The sequence below is a fragment of the Triticum aestivum genome, chromosome 3B (genome assembly GCF_018294505.1).
Source record: "Triticum aestivum cultivar Chinese Spring chromosome 3B, IWGSC CS RefSeq v2.1, whole genome shotgun sequence".
NCBI lineage: Eukaryota > Viridiplantae > Streptophyta > Magnoliopsida > Poales > Poaceae > Triticum > Triticum aestivum.
The window spans coordinates 439,195,872-439,213,713 of NC_057801.1; the positions used below are offsets into that span (position 1 = coordinate 439,195,872).

Below are 17,842 nucleotides of genomic sequence, written 5' to 3' on the forward strand. Positions count from 1 at the left end.
ACACTTATTAACTTATTATAAATTGGAGGTAGTAGTAATTTTCGTGGAAGGCGCATGCTATCCACACATAGTGTTTTGAGACTTTGCACTGCTATCCACACAGTGTTTGTTAAAAAAAAATCCACACAGTGTTTTCAGACTTTGTTCTGTTGTTCAAAGACGTGTATGTTTCTGTATAGCACAAAACATCTGGATAAGGGCATCTCTAACGGACGTGGAGTTTCTACACACGAGCGCACCTGATCCCATCAATAAGGTCTCGGGATTTGTTCCAGTTACTTTTCTGAAAATATACGGAGGGTGCGTTAATTTGCTTTTGCCTGCTGCACGTATTGCCAGGTACTGTGATGTGGGCCAGGAAAACGACTTCCGTTAGAGGCTTTGCCGATGAGCCGTGGGTCACGACGTTTCGCCAGTTCTGATCCGTGGAACAGGAACGTGGCTTTTCTGGTAGTGCGGCCGCATAGAGTTATTGTAGGGTTCGTTTCCTCTCTGAAACTTGTAGAGGCGAATCCGGGGTAGGAGACGGCGCAAGGGATGGATTTCTTGATGCAGACTATAAGCGGGTAAGCGATGGAATCTTTGGTTTGGCTTAACTAATTTGGAGTAGGATGTCTGCTGAATATGCTATCTGTTGTGTATCCGTACCAGATCCCCTGTGCTTTAAGAGGTCGAGGACAATGAAGCCCCCCATGGATCTGCCACCTTCCACGGTGGCTGCTTTGGTGGGGAAGCTGGAACAAGCGCCGGCGCCAGTCTTGACTGTAGGCGCGCAGATCTGGGATGAAGAAGCCGTGGTGATTGGAGGAAGGAAGAACTCACCCCCGGTGTCCGCGCAGTCGACCAGCAAGCCCGGGGTGGACTAAGAGGTTAGTGCATAACTGAAAAAATCCTATTGATTTCCACTTGCTTGGTGTGCGTCATTGACATGGAAGTATGTGGCGTTCACAGTTAGTCTACTAGCAGCCTGCATATAGATTTGGGAGCTCTATGGGTGACTTGTGTTAGAAAAGTAATTTTTTTCCTTCCACTTGCGCAACTGTTGGAAACACCACTTCAGTAAAACTTGATATGTGGGTTTCAGTTGTGGGCAGTAATTTGGTTGATATTAGTCTGTATTGCTGTTCTGGCATTGAATAATTTACAATCTAGTGATGTCACTGTCGAATGGTATAAATTTGGACTTCTATTTAGACATATTTGGGCAGAGTACGGGCCGGCTCAACGGCACCGGCAGTACACTTTGTCCAAATAGGGTGACCACTTTAGAGAAAGCAATAAAGGAATTCGCGGACAATTCCATAGAGAATGTAATTGTGCCGATGATGGGAACAAATTTCCAGATCCTCTAACTTAGCTGAAACGACTATGGGACATCAAATTCATATCACCGTTCGTGCGCCATCCGGTGGCAGCAAGCAATGCCCATGGACACACAGCGTCGTCGGCCCAGAAGGGTGATGCGGCCCAGTCCGACAAAGGCGAAGTAGGAAAGGCGGCGCGAGGCAGCACACGTATGAACAAAGTAATCGATTGCTGGGCTGCTTGAGGATGAGCTGCTCTGGAATACCCAAGTGCCTCAATCCACCCAGATATGTATTGAAGTTGCCAACTTAAATAAACCATCAATTAACAACCTCACATCTGTCATGGAAATTAACTCACCCAATCCACGTCTACTAGCATAGCATGACATAATAAGCAAACATAGAAGTAACTCCCAAGGGTTTGATAATAAAACAGGTAATAGGTACTACCACATCTACTTTCCAAAACCCACATATTAATCAGATCCTAATGATGCAATTGTTTGAGGATTGATCTAATGCATAAAAACTGGGTATGAAAGGATATGATCAAAGTGTTACTTGCCTTGCTGATGATCCATGAAACCTAGGGATTCGAAGTAGCAAGCGGCGCAATCCAGGTACTCTATCGCAAGCAAAAAAATAAGCATACAATAAGTACTCATCTAATGCATAGGTAAAACTCAAATAAGAGATCTAACCAGAAAGTTCAACTTAAGAACTCCGGTTTGCAAAAAGAATCAAATCGAACGAAACAATGAAAGTCAAACGGCGAGAGAAACAAACTTCGTTTACTAATCTGGACCTAAGTCAAATTTTACAGTAGCAAAAACTTGTTTGAGTAGATTAAATGAAAAGAGGGTTTCGAGAAGAAACTCTAGGCGCTTGAATCGCCTGATTCCGATAAACGAGCGAAAAGTTAAACTAAAACGAAAATCGGATCAGAAATCGCGATCAGAAAATTCGCGGAATAAATCCGAGAAAAAGAAAAACGACGAACAGATTAACGAATGAACGTTCGTTATCTGGATCTAAATGATGAACGTGTTCATTAAAACGAACGAACGAGCGAACGCTCGCTAATTAACCTAAACCGAAAAAACGATCTAAAAAAACAGATCTAAAAAAACTGAAGGAAAAACCGAACGGTTTTTCTAAAAAAACGGCGGCGGCGGCGGGGTCAACCTCGGCGGCGGATCCGGCGGCGGCGCGGGGCGACGGCGCGCTAGGGTTAGGGTTTGGGGCACGGGCGCGGGTGGCGGCTTGGGCTGGGGGTCGGCCCGGGGAGCGCTATTTAAAGACCCCCGACCAGGCGGAGTCCTCGCCGGTTACGGCCCAAGGTCGGTTCAGACTTTTTAAAAAAAAAAAAATTTCGCGCAGAAAATCAAACGAAAGAAATACTAAACAGACTCCAAAAATCCCGAAATAAATTTTCCCCGACTTCTAAAATCAAGCCGGACAAGAAGAACATTTATTTGGGGCCTGAATGCAATTTTGAAAAACGCGCAATTTTCCTAAATTCAAATAAAATAGTAATAAAATCCAAAATAAAATCTTATTTGATTTTTATTAAATCCTCAATATTTCTTTATTTTGGCAAAGTCATTTTATTCCCTCTCTCATATTTTTATAATTGAAATAATTGAAGATAAAATAAATAAAACCAAATGATCCTATTTCAAAAATTTGAGAAAACTCAAATATGAAATTTACGAAATCCCCAACTCTCTCCGTTGGTCCTTGAGTTGCGTAGAATTTCTAGGATCAAGCGAAAATGCAATAAAATATGATATGCAATGATGATCTATGTATAACATTCCAAATTGAAAATTTAGGATGTTACACAAGGAAAGTCCAACTCAAAGTTCAGCTCAAAATCCGACTGAAGAGAAGTCCAGATCAAAATCCGGCTCAAGGAAAGTCCAACTCAAAATCCAGCTCAAGGAAAGTCCATCTCAAATTCCATCTCAAAATCCAGCTCAAGGAAAGTCTAGCTCAAAATCCGGCTCAAGGAAAGTCCAGCTCAAAGTTCAGCTCAAAATCCGGCTCAAGAAAAGTCCATCTCAAAATCCAGCTCAAGGAAAGTCCAGCTAAGAAAAGTCCATCTCAAGGAAGTTCCAGCTCAAAATCCAACTCAAGGAAAGTCTAGCTCAAAATCCTATGCTGAGTTTTTCCATGATCATATGGTCACTTGAGGGCTTCCAACTCATCAAGTTTAGCTAATAACATCTCTCTTAACCCGACATATGTCACCACAATACTTGGTTAAACCTGCTTGTTAGATTGATGCTACTCCGAAAAGGTGACCGATTGTACTTTTGATAAGTCAATCACACTGACACCTATCATGGACTTTGTTGAACCTGAACTTATCAAAGTTAAAACACCGGCTTAAGTCACGTAAGAGCCAGCTTTCAGAGAGCTAGAATAAACCATAAGAGGCTACAAGGCCTACTTCACAGAAGCAAATCAGACTCGAGCCTCGAAAGCCGGCTTGTTATTTATTTTTTATGTCATATGCTATTTATGCCTCTCTCCCCCTCTCTATGCATTTTCTTTGCAGGTATCAATTTTTTTAAATTCCCGGGTTACAAATCCGTCGGGTGACATATAATGTCGGGTCATTTAATTGACCGGGTTTTGGGTTATTCAACATGTGCCTTGTAGTAAACTACAATACTTACGAATTTCTCCACACATATTTACAGGGTTGCATTGCAACCATGGCCCATGATTTATTTCAAGCACAAAGGCATTATTCCAGTTTATTTGTACAAACCGATAAACTGCTGGGTTGCACTGCAACCACGGTCAAGGATTCATTGAAGCCAGATTAATAGCAGTTCATAATTTATGCAGTTCATAAGGGCACTACCAGAAAATGCGACAAGTTCTGCTCCTTCAACTGAGAAATTCATGAGCCGACCTGATTCAGCATTGCATGTATAATTTTTAAATGGGTTATATTATTCTCACACAGTCCCAAGTCGTCGCAGACATACAACCCGTCACTTGGGGGCTACATCATATGATGTTATTCTTTTCAAAGGAGAAATACATGTAAGTCCCGAGTCGCTACAGGCATACAACCCGACACTTGAGGGATATAGTGTTCAGTTGTTTAAACAGGTCATAAGGTCCACATTGAAGACCCGATCCATCACATACTGATGAGTCGGCCCTTGGGGGCTACGTTGGCTGAAGTTTTATAAGTATAAGACAAATACAAGTCCCAGGTTGCTACAGGCAAGACAACCCGACACTTGGGGGCTACATAATCAAGATATTATTTTTATGCAAAGCACTAAGTCATCATGAACTGTTAAACTCGGAGCTTGGGGGCTACATGTAATATGGAGATAAAAAAAGGAAGAACACCTTCAAACCCTCGTGCCCTTATGCTCAGGTGGGCAATAGGTGCCCCCCTCTGGTGGGTCTTGGCTCCATTATATTTCATATATTCTATAAAAAATCTCCAAAAAGTTTTGTCCAATTCCGAGAACTTTTATTTTTGCATAAAAACAACACCATGGTAGTTCTGCTGAAAACAACGTCAGTCCAGGTTAGTTTCATTTAAATCATGCAAATTAGAGTCCAAAATAAGAGCAGAAGTGTTTGAAAAAGTAGATACGACAAAGATGTATCATCTTGCCAGACACAGGTGACTACGCCACGGGGATAGAGGAACACTTGAACGAGAACGAAGAACAAAACCAACAGCGATGATGATGGTGTAGTGAGCATGTGCATGACTCAGGAGGGTACCGACACTCCGAGAGTTTTGTAAAGTATTGCGAAGCAAAGGGAACCATCACACCATAACCAAAGGTCCACTTGAATGTCATTCGTGTGACCATAGGGATCGATATGGACGTCCACAATGCGTCTCCAATGTATCTATAATTTTTTTATCGTTTCATGATATTATAGTATAAATCTTGGATGTTTTATATGTACAAGAAATTATATATCATTTTTGGGACTAACCTATTAACTTAGTGCCTGATACGTCTCCAACATATCTATAATTTTTTATTGTTCCATGCTGTTATATTATCATTCTTGGATGTTCTACATTCATTTCATAGAAACTTTATATCATTTTTGGACTAACCTATTGACATAGTGTCCAGTGCCAGTTGCTGTTTTTTGCTTGTTTTTTACTTCGCAGAATATCCATATCAAACGGAGTCCAAACGCAACGAAACTTTTTGGAGATTTTTTCTGCCCAGAAGACAACTTGGGAGCCAAGGAAGTGCACGAGGGGAGACCCGTGGGGCCCACCACCCACCTGGGCGCGCCAAAGGCCCATGGCACACCCTGATGGGTGGTGGGGCCCACGAAGGTCCTTTCCACCACCTCTTAGCTCTATAAATACCCAAATATTCCATAAACCCTAGGGAGCGGACGAAACACAATTCCAACCGCCGCAAGTTCCAAAACCACGAGATCCAATCTAGAGCCCTTTTCCAGCACCTTACGGGAGGGGAACACGATCATGGAGGGGTTCATCATCCTCATTGGTGCTCCTCCAATGATGTGTGCGTAGTTTACCATAGACCTACGGGTCTGTAGGTAGTAGCTAGATGGCTTCTTCTCTCATTTTGATTCTCAATACAATGTTCTCCTCGATGTTCTTGGAGATCTATTTGATGTAACGACTTTTTTGTGGTGTGTTTGTTGGGATCCGATGAATTGCGAGTTTATGATCAGTTCTATCTATGAATATTATCTGAGTCTTCTTTGATCTCTTATATGCATGATTATTATATCCTCGTATTTCTTCTCTGAAACTTTGGTTTAGTTAGGTCAACTAGATTGATTTTTCTTGCAATGGGAAGAGGTGCTTTGTGATGGGTTCGATCTTGCGGTGTTCTCACCCAGTGACAGAAGTGGTAGCGAGGCATGCATGTATCGTTGCTATTAAGGATAAAAAGATGAGGTCTAATTCCTACATGAATAGATCTTGTCAACATCATGTCATTGTTCTTATTGCATTACTCCGTTTCTGCATGAACTTAATACACTAGATGCATGTTGGATATCGGTTGATGTGTGGAGTAATAGTAGTAGATGCAGAATCATTTTGGTCTACTAATCTTTGGCGTGATCCCTATATACAGAATAATTGCCTTGGATATCGTCATAATTGTTTGCTCTTCTATCAATTGCCCAACAGTAATTTGTTTATCCGACATATGCTATTTTCTCGAGAGAAGCCACTAGTGAAATCTACGGCCCCCGGGTCTATTTTCTATCATATCGTTTTCAGATATATTATTCCAAAAACCCAAAAATACCTTGCTGCACTTTTTATTTATTTATTTTATTTTGTGTTTTCGCTAGATCTATTTATCCAATCTCATACTATTCGCACACGACACGTCACCGTGTACCCTCGGCGTCGAGCGCGATACGCAAGACACGTCGCCGAAGGAGGCTCACCAGAAGCGCGATACGCAAGACAATCCAGCGAGTGCTTTTGAAGACCCGAAACCCCACGCGGTCGAGAGAGACTCTGTCTGGACGCACGGCGGTGATGGGCTGCCCTAGGTCATAATGCCCGCCCCCAGGATTTCGTAGATCGAAGCTCTCCGAAGCAAAGAACACCGATGAACAAGATGTAGAAAACTAGGGTAGGAGATGAAAGTTTGTAGATGGGTTTTGCAATTGTGTGTTGTGTTTTCAATCGGCCGTCACCCCTCATGTATATAAGAGGCAGATGGACTTACCGTGCAAGGAAAGGTTAGAATTCACGTTCAAAACCCTAATTTGGGTCCAACTCAGAATCCAAACTTTCCAAAAATATTCGGTTTGTAATCTGGCTGCACCTTGCGGGTCACTTTTGAGGCAGTAAACGACCTCCGATGTAAATGTACTCAAAAGCATATTTATTTGTTTTGACGAGACGAACAACTTTTGTGTTGAACATTTTTTGATTTGAGACCATCTTCAGGGCCAAATCGCTAGCGCAAAACAGGTAATTACTCACGCAACTCATCAGACATAGTCACATGTGTGTCTGGTCCCGGGCATCATATTTTGCTCACTGTAGGGTTGCACTGTGCAGGCTCTAACTTTTGCATATGACCTCGGATTGCGATGATTTTTATATCAAATTCAATCATTTCGACGAGATGAAGACAACTCGTGCAGATAAGTTTTTGATATGAGGTCGTCTCGGGGGCATAATTAGCCAAACAGTGTTCTGGATACAGAATCTCAATACTTCGAACACAAGTTCGGCCTTAGAGACGAGATTGGCTGGCTATGAACCAAATATCAAAGTTTCTCCTTTCGACAACACAAAACTTTCTCACTTTGAGCACTTTTTCATTTGAGGCCTTCTTAATTATGTTTTTGACCATGCCAAAATCTGGTGTCAACACATGCCCCGCTATTTTGGGCAAACTTGCGTGCCGAAAAATAATTTGCAGTGTATTTGTTCTAAGGACGATGTCAACACTCCATTGTCCATTTAAATTTCTCAGGGCGATAATTACGTATCAACCATGTTTATGCTAAGGGCGATAGTTGTTTATCGTCCATGTCTTTTCTTAGGACGATAATTATATATCAGTTGTTGCCTATCTAGGCTTCTTGCCACACACTTGGGTGATACTTCTTTAAATATTTGCCATTGAGAGCTCAAGGTAACAATGTCCCTTGTACAGATTCCACCAAATATGAGTTTCCAGGAACTACTCTTGTGATCTTAAAAGGACCCTCCAACTTGGAGACCACTTCCCGAATTTTCTGTCTTTTGAACCAATTGGCAGAATCACCTTCCACACGAGATCGCCAATGTGATGCCTCGGATTAGACCGTACACTAATCATGCATGCAAATGTGTATAATAAAGACCAGGGACTCACAGGAAGATATCATAACACAACTCTAAACACAAATCAAAATAATACAAGCTTTATATTACAATCCATGGGCCTCGAGAGTTCGAATACAGAAGCTCGATGTAGTGACCACGATCCCAATGGACCGAAATCTCTGTGCTTAAGTGTCATCCCTGGATCGGTAATGCTGACACACACAGTACTCGAGGAATTATAGCAGAGTTCAATCACACACTTGTTAAATCAAGATCCTCATAAAGAGTATGATTACACAAATAATATGGCTGAAGACCATCTAAACTAAATAACTGCGGAAGCTTTCAAGGTAAATGAGTCCATCAACTCCAACGGCATAGCTGAGTGCATGACAATGACCTATCGCACCTTATTCGTCGTCTGAGAGTTCTGCAACATGAGACGTTGTAGCCATGTAGGTCAGCGCATGGAATATGCTGGCAGAGTTAGACTATAAAGCAATTAATGTAATAACTGCATCTACATGCAATATTTGGCTGGTGGAGACTCTAAGTTTAAGATTTTGCATAAAGCTAGTTTTTTCCTACAACAAAGGAATACAATTATTTACTACTCCCAAGTTGTTCCAATACTTGAGAAGGTTCCTCCAACTCAAACCCAAAATTAACCAAGTATCATCATTAAACCCAATTCAAATAATTTAAGAGTGATGAGATCAACAATAATATCCAATTCCAGATACTCAAGATGTCCATAACCGGGGACACGGCTAACCATGATTAGATTATACACTCTGCAGAGGTTGCGCACTTTTCCCCACAAGACTCGACCGCATCCATGATCGGAAGATCGAGACATAGTCTTTCTGAAGCATTAACTCTCTACTCCGGGCAGACCGGTACACGTACTTTCCCCTATCTTCTAGTCCACCTCTTCAAGAGCTCACACAACTTACTCAACTATGCCAGAGCCCATAATGGCTTATGGCTGCACACAGAAATTTCTAGGCATGAAATATCATATGATCCCTTTGAGCCTGGGTGGCGAACCAAGGAAAAATCACATGAGTACTCCGGGATTTCCCAAACGAGCAAACACTGGATTCTCCAGGTGCCCCACCCAATCCACCCAGATGTGTATTAAAGTTGCCACCTTAATGTTATCCAAGATTAATAACTCTCACAACTTCCATGTGTATCACGATCCAATCCCCGTCTACGAGCATGGCTAAGAAATAACTGAGCATAAGTATATTCCCGGGGTGATCAAAAGGTATTATGTTCCTACCTCAAGTACTACAACCAAACCACATGTTCCCAATCCTACTCATGCAAATATTAGAGGGGCAATACTAATGCATAGTAAAAACTGTGTATAGAAGAATATGATCAAAGTGTAACTTGCCTTGCTGATGATTTGCAAACTCTAGAGATCCGTAGTAACAAGCTTCGCACTCTGGGTAATCTAGCATAGAAAAACAATAACATACATAAGCAATCAAGCAAACGAAACAAAGAGAAATCGAGAAAAGATCCAAATGAAACTAGAAACAAGCAAATGACTAAACTAAACAGAAAACAAAACCTAACAGCATGTGAATTAGATCTTAATAGTAGGTACATGTGATTAGCTATGATTTGCAAAAAGAATCAACTCAAACGGAGCTGCGAAACTCAAGATACAAACGAAACAAGATCGAGTACTAATCTGATCTAAACTCAAATTTTAATTTGTCAAAATCTTGTTCAAGTTCGTTTACTGGAAAGAGGGGATCGTTATGAAGATTTAGGCGTTGGTTTCATCTAATTTGGATAAACGAGCTAAAAGTTACGCTAGTTTGAAGATTAGGGGCTAAATCACGATAAAACTATTCATGGATAGGTCCCTGGCCGAAAATAAACAGAAAAAGAAAAATCTATCAGACGAACGTCCGCTAACAGAGACCAACGAATGAATCTGTTCGTTACATAGGCTAAACGAGCGAACGCTCGCTAACTAGCAGATCCAAAAAAACCGAACAAATCTAAACCGAAAACAAAAAAAAACGAAAACAATCGGCGAACCGGAACGATTTTTACCAGCTAACGGTGGCGAGAAAACCGACGGCGCCAGGGCAGCTTCAGCTCCGGCGGAGCTCCGGTGAGGCGAGGCGAGGTGCGGTCGGCAGCAGCGGCGCGGGGCGGCGGCAGTGGCCAACGGCGCCACGGCGCGGGCTCAGCGGCGGCTGCGGTGGAGGCGGCGGCGGCGACTGCGGTTGGGGAAAGAGAGGGCCAGGGGTGGTGGCTTATAAAGCCCGGGGCGGCGGCGAGGCCGACTTGGGGAGGGGGTCGAGCGGCGGGGCGAGCTTGGACTCCTCCCGGAGTCCGGCGGCGGCACGGGAACGAGGGTGGCGGCACGCTGGGCCTGGTGTTGCTTCACCTGGGCCGACCCATGTGAACTTTTTCTTTAAACGGCGATGCGAAGAAAAATCCTAGAAAAATGAAAATAGAAGTCCTAAAATTCCAGAAACAATTTTCACCATCCCTACCTAATATTTGGGACAAAGTGAACATTTTTCTGGACTAAATGCAATTTTTAAAAATGCATATTTTCTCTAATTCAACCAAATAAAATAGCAAAATAAAATGCAAAATAAAAAAATGACTTCAAAATTTCTTTCCAAAATTTCCCCTCTATTTTGAAGAAGTCATTTTATCTTCTCTCATTTATTTTTATTGTTAGAAATAACCAGAAAGAATTTATTGAAAATCTAATTGATCCAATTTTCAAATTTGAATTAAATTCAAAAATGAAAATTAAATGAAAGCTCCAACTCTCTCCTTGGGTCCTTGAGTTGCTTAAGATTTTCTTGGATCACAACCAAATGCAATAAAATATGGAATGCATATGAATGATCTATGTATAACATCCAAATTGAAAATTTGGGATGTTACAAACCTACCCCCCCTTAAGATGAATATCGCCCTCGAGATTTAGGTTGGTCAGCAAAAAGGTGTGGGTGGTCCTTGCGAGGTCTTCTTCTCGCTCTCAGGTGGCTTCCTCCTCGGTATGGTGGCTCCGCTGAACTTCGCAAAACTTGATAACCTTGCTGCGAGTAACTCGACTGGAAAACTCGAGAATCTTGACTGGTTTCTCTTCATAGGTCAGATCACTATCCAACTGAATTGCTTCCAGAGGTACTGTATCTCTCAAAGGAATGTCGACTCTCTCTGCATGGCACTTCTTCAACTGGGAAACGTGAAACACATCATGAACTCCTGACAATCCTTCGGGTAATTCCAACTTGTAAGCAACTTCTCCCATGTGTTCCAATACTCTATATGGTCCCACAAAACATGGTGCTAGCTTTCCCTTGACTCCAAAACTCTTAACTCCTCAAAGTGCGGACACATGAAGATATGCTCTATCTCTGACTTTGTAGGCTACCTCCTTGCGTTTAGTATCTGCATAACTCTTCTGCCTGGACTGGGCTACCTTGAGTCTGTCTCGAATCAACTTAACCTTCTCCTCGGAATCTCTGATTAGGTCTGGTCTGAACAACTGTCGAGCTCCAACTTCATCCCACGAGAGTGGTGTCCCGCACCTCCTTCTGTACAAGGCTTTGAAAGGGGCCATCTTCAAACTGGCTTGATAACTGTTGTTATAGGAGAACTCTGCATAGGGCAAATTATCATCCCAACTAGATCCATAATCTAGCGCACAAGCTCTCAACATGTCCTCCAGAATCCGATTGACTCTCTTGGTCTATCCATCTGTCTGTGGATGAAAGGTTGTACTGAACTCTAGCCTAGTACCCAAAGTTTCATGCAACTGATTCCAAAACTTTGAAGTAAGTTGTGTTCCTCTATCTGATACGATGGCCCTCAGAACTTCATACAGACATACGATCTTGTTCATGTATATCTTTGCCAACTTAGCACTCATATAAGTTGTCTTCACAGGGATGAAATGGGCTACTTTCGTCAAGCAATCAACTACAACCCAAATAGAGTCATAGCCTGAACAGGTCCTGGGTAATCTAGTGATAAAATCCATGCCAAGTTTATCCCACTTCCATTCGGGTATCGGCAAAGGCTGTAGTAACCCTGCTGGTTTCTGATGCTCTGGCTTAACTCTCTGACATACATCACATACTGCTACATACTCGACAATATCCTTCTTCATTCCTGTCCACCAGAAACTTTCCTTCAAATCTAGATACATCTTGGTGTTGCCTGGGTGAATTGAGTAGGGAGAATCATGAGCCTCTTGAAGAATCAACTTCCTGATCTCAGGGTCATTAGGCACATAAATACGATCCTCAAACCATAAAGTGTCGTGCTCATCCTCACGAAATCCTTTTGCCTTTCCTTTACTCATCCTTTCTTTATCTCAACAATCTCTTTGTCTATCTTCTGGGCTTCTCCGATCTTACCCAACAAAGTGGACATAATTTCCAATGCTACAACATAACCTCTTAGAACTATCTCTAAGTGTAGCTCCCGAAGGTCATCGACTAACTACTTAGGTAATCCTCCAGTTATGAGCGTGTTAACATAACTCTTGCGGCTCAACGCATCTGCTATGACGTTGGCCTTTCCTGGATGATAATGCAATCTCATGTCATAATACTTTATGAGATCCAACCATCTCCTTTGCCTGAGGTTCAACTCCTTCTGCGTGAATATGTACTTCAAACTCTTATGATCCATATAAACATCACAATGGTTACCGATAAGGAAATGTCTCCATGTCTTGAGCGCATGCACTACGGCTGCTAACTCCAAATTATGCATAGCATAATTCAACTCATGAGGTCGAAGCTATCGTGAGGCATACGAAACAACTCTTACTTCCTGCATAAGCACACCTCCAAGTCCTCGACGTGAATCGTCGCAATACACTTGGAAATCCTTGTGTATGTCTGGAAGAATCAGCACTGGGGCTGTAACCAAACGTTTCTTCAATTCCTGAAAACTGGCCTCACAATCCTCAGTCCATTTGAACTTGGTGTCCTTCTTCAATAACTCTGTCATTGTCTTCGCAATTTTGGAAAAATTCTCAATAAATCTCCGGTAATAACCTGCGAGTCCAAGAAAACTTCTGATCTGTCCCATTGAGGTGGGTGTCACCATTTAGTGACAAAAGCAACCTTGGTAGGGTCTACTGCTATTCCTTCTCCGGGTATAACATGTTCGAGGAATCCAACTTCCTTCAACTAAAACTCACATTTGCTGAACTTGGCATACAACTGATGTTCTCCGAGCTTCTCGAGAACCAAGCACAAATGTTCCTTATGCTCTTCTTCATTCTTTGAGTAGACCAATATATCATCAATGAACACCACGACAAACTTATCCAAGAACTCCATGGACACTTTGTTCATCATACTCATGAAATAGGCAGGGGCGTTAGTCAAACCAAATGACATAATGTAGGATCCGATAAGTATGTCTAGAGGGGGGGAGGGGTGATTAGACTACTTGACCAATTAAAAACTATGCCTTTCCCCAATTTTAGTCTTTGGCAGATTTTAGCAAACTTAGCACTAGTCAAGCAATCTTAACACAATTCAAGCAAGCATGCAAAGAGTATATGAGCAGCGGAAAGTAAAGCATGCAACTTGCAAGAATGTAAAGGGAAGGGTTTGGAGATTTCAAACGCAATCTGGAGACACGGTGATTTTTGAGCCGTGGTTCCGATAGGTGGTGCTATTGTACATCCACGTTGATGGAGACTTCAACCCACTAAGGGTAACGGTTGCGCGAGTCCACGGAGGGCTCCACCCACGAAGGTCCACGAAGAAGCAACCTTGTCTATCCCACCATGGCCGTCGCCCACGAAGGACTTGCCTCACTAGCAGTAGATCTTCATGAAGTAGGCGATCTCCTTGCCCTTACAAACTCCTTGGTTCAACTCCACAATCTTGTCGGAGGCTCCCAAGTGACACCTAGCCAATCTAGGAGACACCACTCTCCAAGAAGTAACCAATGGTGTGTTGATGATGAACTCCTTGCCCTTGTTCTTCAAATGATAGTCTCCCCAACACTCAACTCTCTCTCACAGGATTTGGATTTGGTGGAAAGAAGATTTGAGTGGAAAGCAACTTGGGGAAGGCTAGAGATCAAGATTCATATGGTAGGAATGGAATATCTTGGCCTCAACACATGAGTAGGTGGTTCTCTCTCAGAAACAGTAAGTTGGAAGTGTAGGTTTGTTCTGATGGCTCTCTCTACGAATGAAGAGGAGGTGGAGGGGTATATATAGCCTCCACACAAAATCTAACCGTTACACACAATTTACCAATCTCGGTGGGATCGAATCAACAAACTCGGTCAGACCGATTTAGTAAACCTAGTGACCGTTAGGATTTTCGGTGGGACCAACATGCAACTCGGTAGGACCAATATGGTTAGGGTTAGGGCATAGCGTAATCTCGGTGAGACCGATTTTGGTAATAAGCTAACTAGAGAGTTGGTCAGGCAAACTCGGTGGGACCGATTACTCAAACTCAGTGGGACCGATTTTGGTAATAAGTTAACCAGAGAGTTTGCATTGTAATCTCGGTAGTACCGATTGCTCAAACTCGGTGAGACCGGTTTTGGGAATGGACATACACAGAGAGATTACAATCCCATCTCGGTGAGACCGAGATCCCTATCGGTGAGACCGATTTTCCTAGGGTTTGTGGCAGTGGCTATGACATCTGAACTCGGTGGCGCCGGATAGAAAGAGTCGGTGGGGCCGAGTTTGACTTTAGGTTTAGGACATATGTGGATTTGAGAAAGTAGTTGAGGGATTTGGAGCATATCACTAAGAACTTTGAGCAAGCAAGCCATTAAGCAACACCTCATCCCCTCTTGATAGTATTGGCTTTTCCTATAGACTCAATGTGATCTTGGATCACTAAAATAGAAAAATGTAGAGTCTTGATCTTGGAGCTTGAGCCAATCCTTTGTCCTTAGCATCTTGAAGGGGTTCCACATCCTTTAGTCCATGCCACTCCATTGTTGAACTTGTCTGAAATATACTAGGTAAAAGTGTTAGTCCAACAAGAGGTATGTTGACATTAATTACCAAAAGCACCGAGGGAGCACTTTTGCTTTCAATATCCCCCTTTTTGGTAATTGATGACAACATACATCAAAGCTTTAGATAAAGATATAGAGAATAGCAAGTAAAGCTTTGGAATGACATGTAACAAGCATAGGCTCCCCTTACATGTATGCAATCATGTGAATATGGAATATAGAAGCATGTGAGAGCATAACCATGACAGAGTAGGCAATGTGTTACATGTATCTTGGCTATATGCATTAGAGCGAAGAATATATAAAAAATACCTTCATGCTCATGAGTCCTTCTTGCAAACAGTATGTACATCAGCAAGAATTTCTCATATACATGATTGTAATGCATATACTTACCTTGTGGTCTTGAGTTGGTTTAGGATAGAGTGAACCTGTGAAAATAAGGTTAGATAACACGGATGCATCTACTAGCTAGAGCAAACGAGAAGAAACCACAAGAATACCAAGACTAGGATGACATGTAGAGAGTGAGTACTAAGTACCACATTTAACATAGACATGTCCCCAAAGGTAAAGTTATGCAAAGAATTTAAAGATCTTCTTTCCCTGAGTATCTTGCTCCCCCTGAATCTAGCATGGGATACTGAGAGAAGATAGGGAACAGAAAATCAGAGCTAAAGCAATTAAGCACATATGAACATGTCTTTCCCCTTAAGAAGACATGTGGCATCTCTCCTCTTGAACACCAAGCATCTGGGATCCTTGAGAACTACTCTCTTCTTGAGTATTCTCTCCCCCTAGAGATCTCTCTCTCCCCCTGTGGAGGTGATACTCTCTCTCCCCCTTTGGAAGTGATAAGCTTTGATGTGATCTCTCTCTCCCCCTTTGACATCAATTTCCAAGAAGGGCCTTCTAGAATTTGTCGTGAATGGGTTTGATCCTCGAGTCACAGCACAAAGCACTGATAAAAACGTGATGCTTATAGAGGACAAGATTCATTTAGTGGATCTGGATCAAAACTAAAGAGGAATAAGTGGCAAAATGTTTTTCCTGTTGTGAAATCGGTGGCACCGAGTGGTATGCTTTGGTTGCACTGAAAGGATTCGGTTGGACCGAAAACAACAAATCGGTGAGACCGAGTTCATCACAGAGAAAACACCTGTCACCTCAGCTCACTAGACTAGTAAGATCTCACAAGGATTTGCAAGGAATTAACTGAATGATTTGCAAAGAATTGGATGCAGGTAATGTAGAACAGACAGTAAACAAGAAGAAATTGTAAAGAAATCTAGATGAAGTTTTTTTGAAAGGGAAAACAAATATGCATGATAGAAATGCAAAAGCACAGAAAAGAACACGAGAGAAATTCATCTAGAATTGGTCGGCGACAAAGTCACCTATGTTAGAGTATATTGACTTAGGAGTCAAGTGAGATCACTTGATCATAGGTCATACTCATCGTTTAAGCTCAAAATGGGGTTACCATTTTTCGTTTAAGCATCTTGATGTATTCACATCTTGTCGAGTTGCTTTAACTCATGTCTCGGAGTAAAGCTTCTCTAAGATGGAAAAACATACCTTGGGTGGTGATGTTGATTGTTCATGTAGTTCATCTTGTGTGGGTTGCTCAAGGTTGATGTAGCTCATCAAGAGTTGGGAGCACCACTTGGAATTTGAGTTCATCTACCTACATGGGTTAGTTCTTGCAAGGAAGAGCACTTGTGTGTCCAAATGACAATCATGAAACTCAACATAGAATTTGTCAAAGGATATGTTTGAATGATTCTGTGCTTCCTTGTCTTCAACCACCATTGTGTAGAGTCTTGGTGATGTAGAGATTGCTCAAGATATGAGTAGGTTACAATCTCATGGAATTTTATTCAACCAAGTACCTACATGGGTTAGATAACATGCAAGGTGCAAATATATCCAAGACATAAGATTTTCATCATAAGAGAAATATCAAGGATTAGTCATAAGCTCATGTCTTGCATGTATCCAATGGAGTTTCTACTCCAAGTTTGAAGCATCAATGATGTTCAGTTCTCCTCTCAACCTGCAAAACACTTTCTCATCAAGTGGTTTAGTGAAAATATCCGCTAATTGCTTTTCGGTGCAAACATGCTTAAGATTAATGTCACCCTTAGCAACATGATCTCGAATGAAATGATGACGAACTTCAATATGCTTAGTTCGAGAGTGTTGCACGGGATTGTGAGCAATCTTGATAGCACTTTCATTGTCACAAAGTAATGGAACATGTTTCACATATATCCCATAATCTTTAAGAGTTTGGGTCATCCAAAGTAATTGAGCACAACATGAACCAGCGGCAATGTATTCCGCTTCGGCGGTGGATAATGATACCGAGTTTTGTTTCTTGGAAGACCAAGACACAAGAGATCTACCAAGGAATTGACAAGTACCCGAAGTGGATTTTCTATCAACCTTGTCTCCGGCATAGTCCAAGTCGGAGTAGCCAACAAGATCGAAAGAGGCCCTCTTAGGATACCAAATGCCAAAATTTGGTGTATGAATTAAATATCTCACTATCCTTTTCACGGCCTTAAGATGACATTATTTAGGTGCAGCTTGATAACTTGCACACATGCACACACTTAGCATAATATCGGGGCATGAAGCACATAGGTATAACAATGAACCAATCATAGAGCGATAAACCTTTTGATCAACCGGT

The 17,842-nt window shown here is 42.0% G+C and overlaps 1 long non-coding RNA gene across 1 annotated transcript; it reads left to right on the forward strand.

Moving 5' to 3' along the window:
* The first annotated feature begins 318 nt into the window (after window positions 1-318).
* On the forward strand, window positions 319-5,385 carry LOC123070249 (uncharacterized). Its single transcript, XR_006433566.1, has 3 exons — window positions 319-566; window positions 652-869; window positions 4,167-5,385. It is a non-coding gene; the product is annotated as an uncharacterized lncRNA (long non-coding RNA).
* Window positions 5,386-17,842: the final 12,457 nt, after the last annotated feature.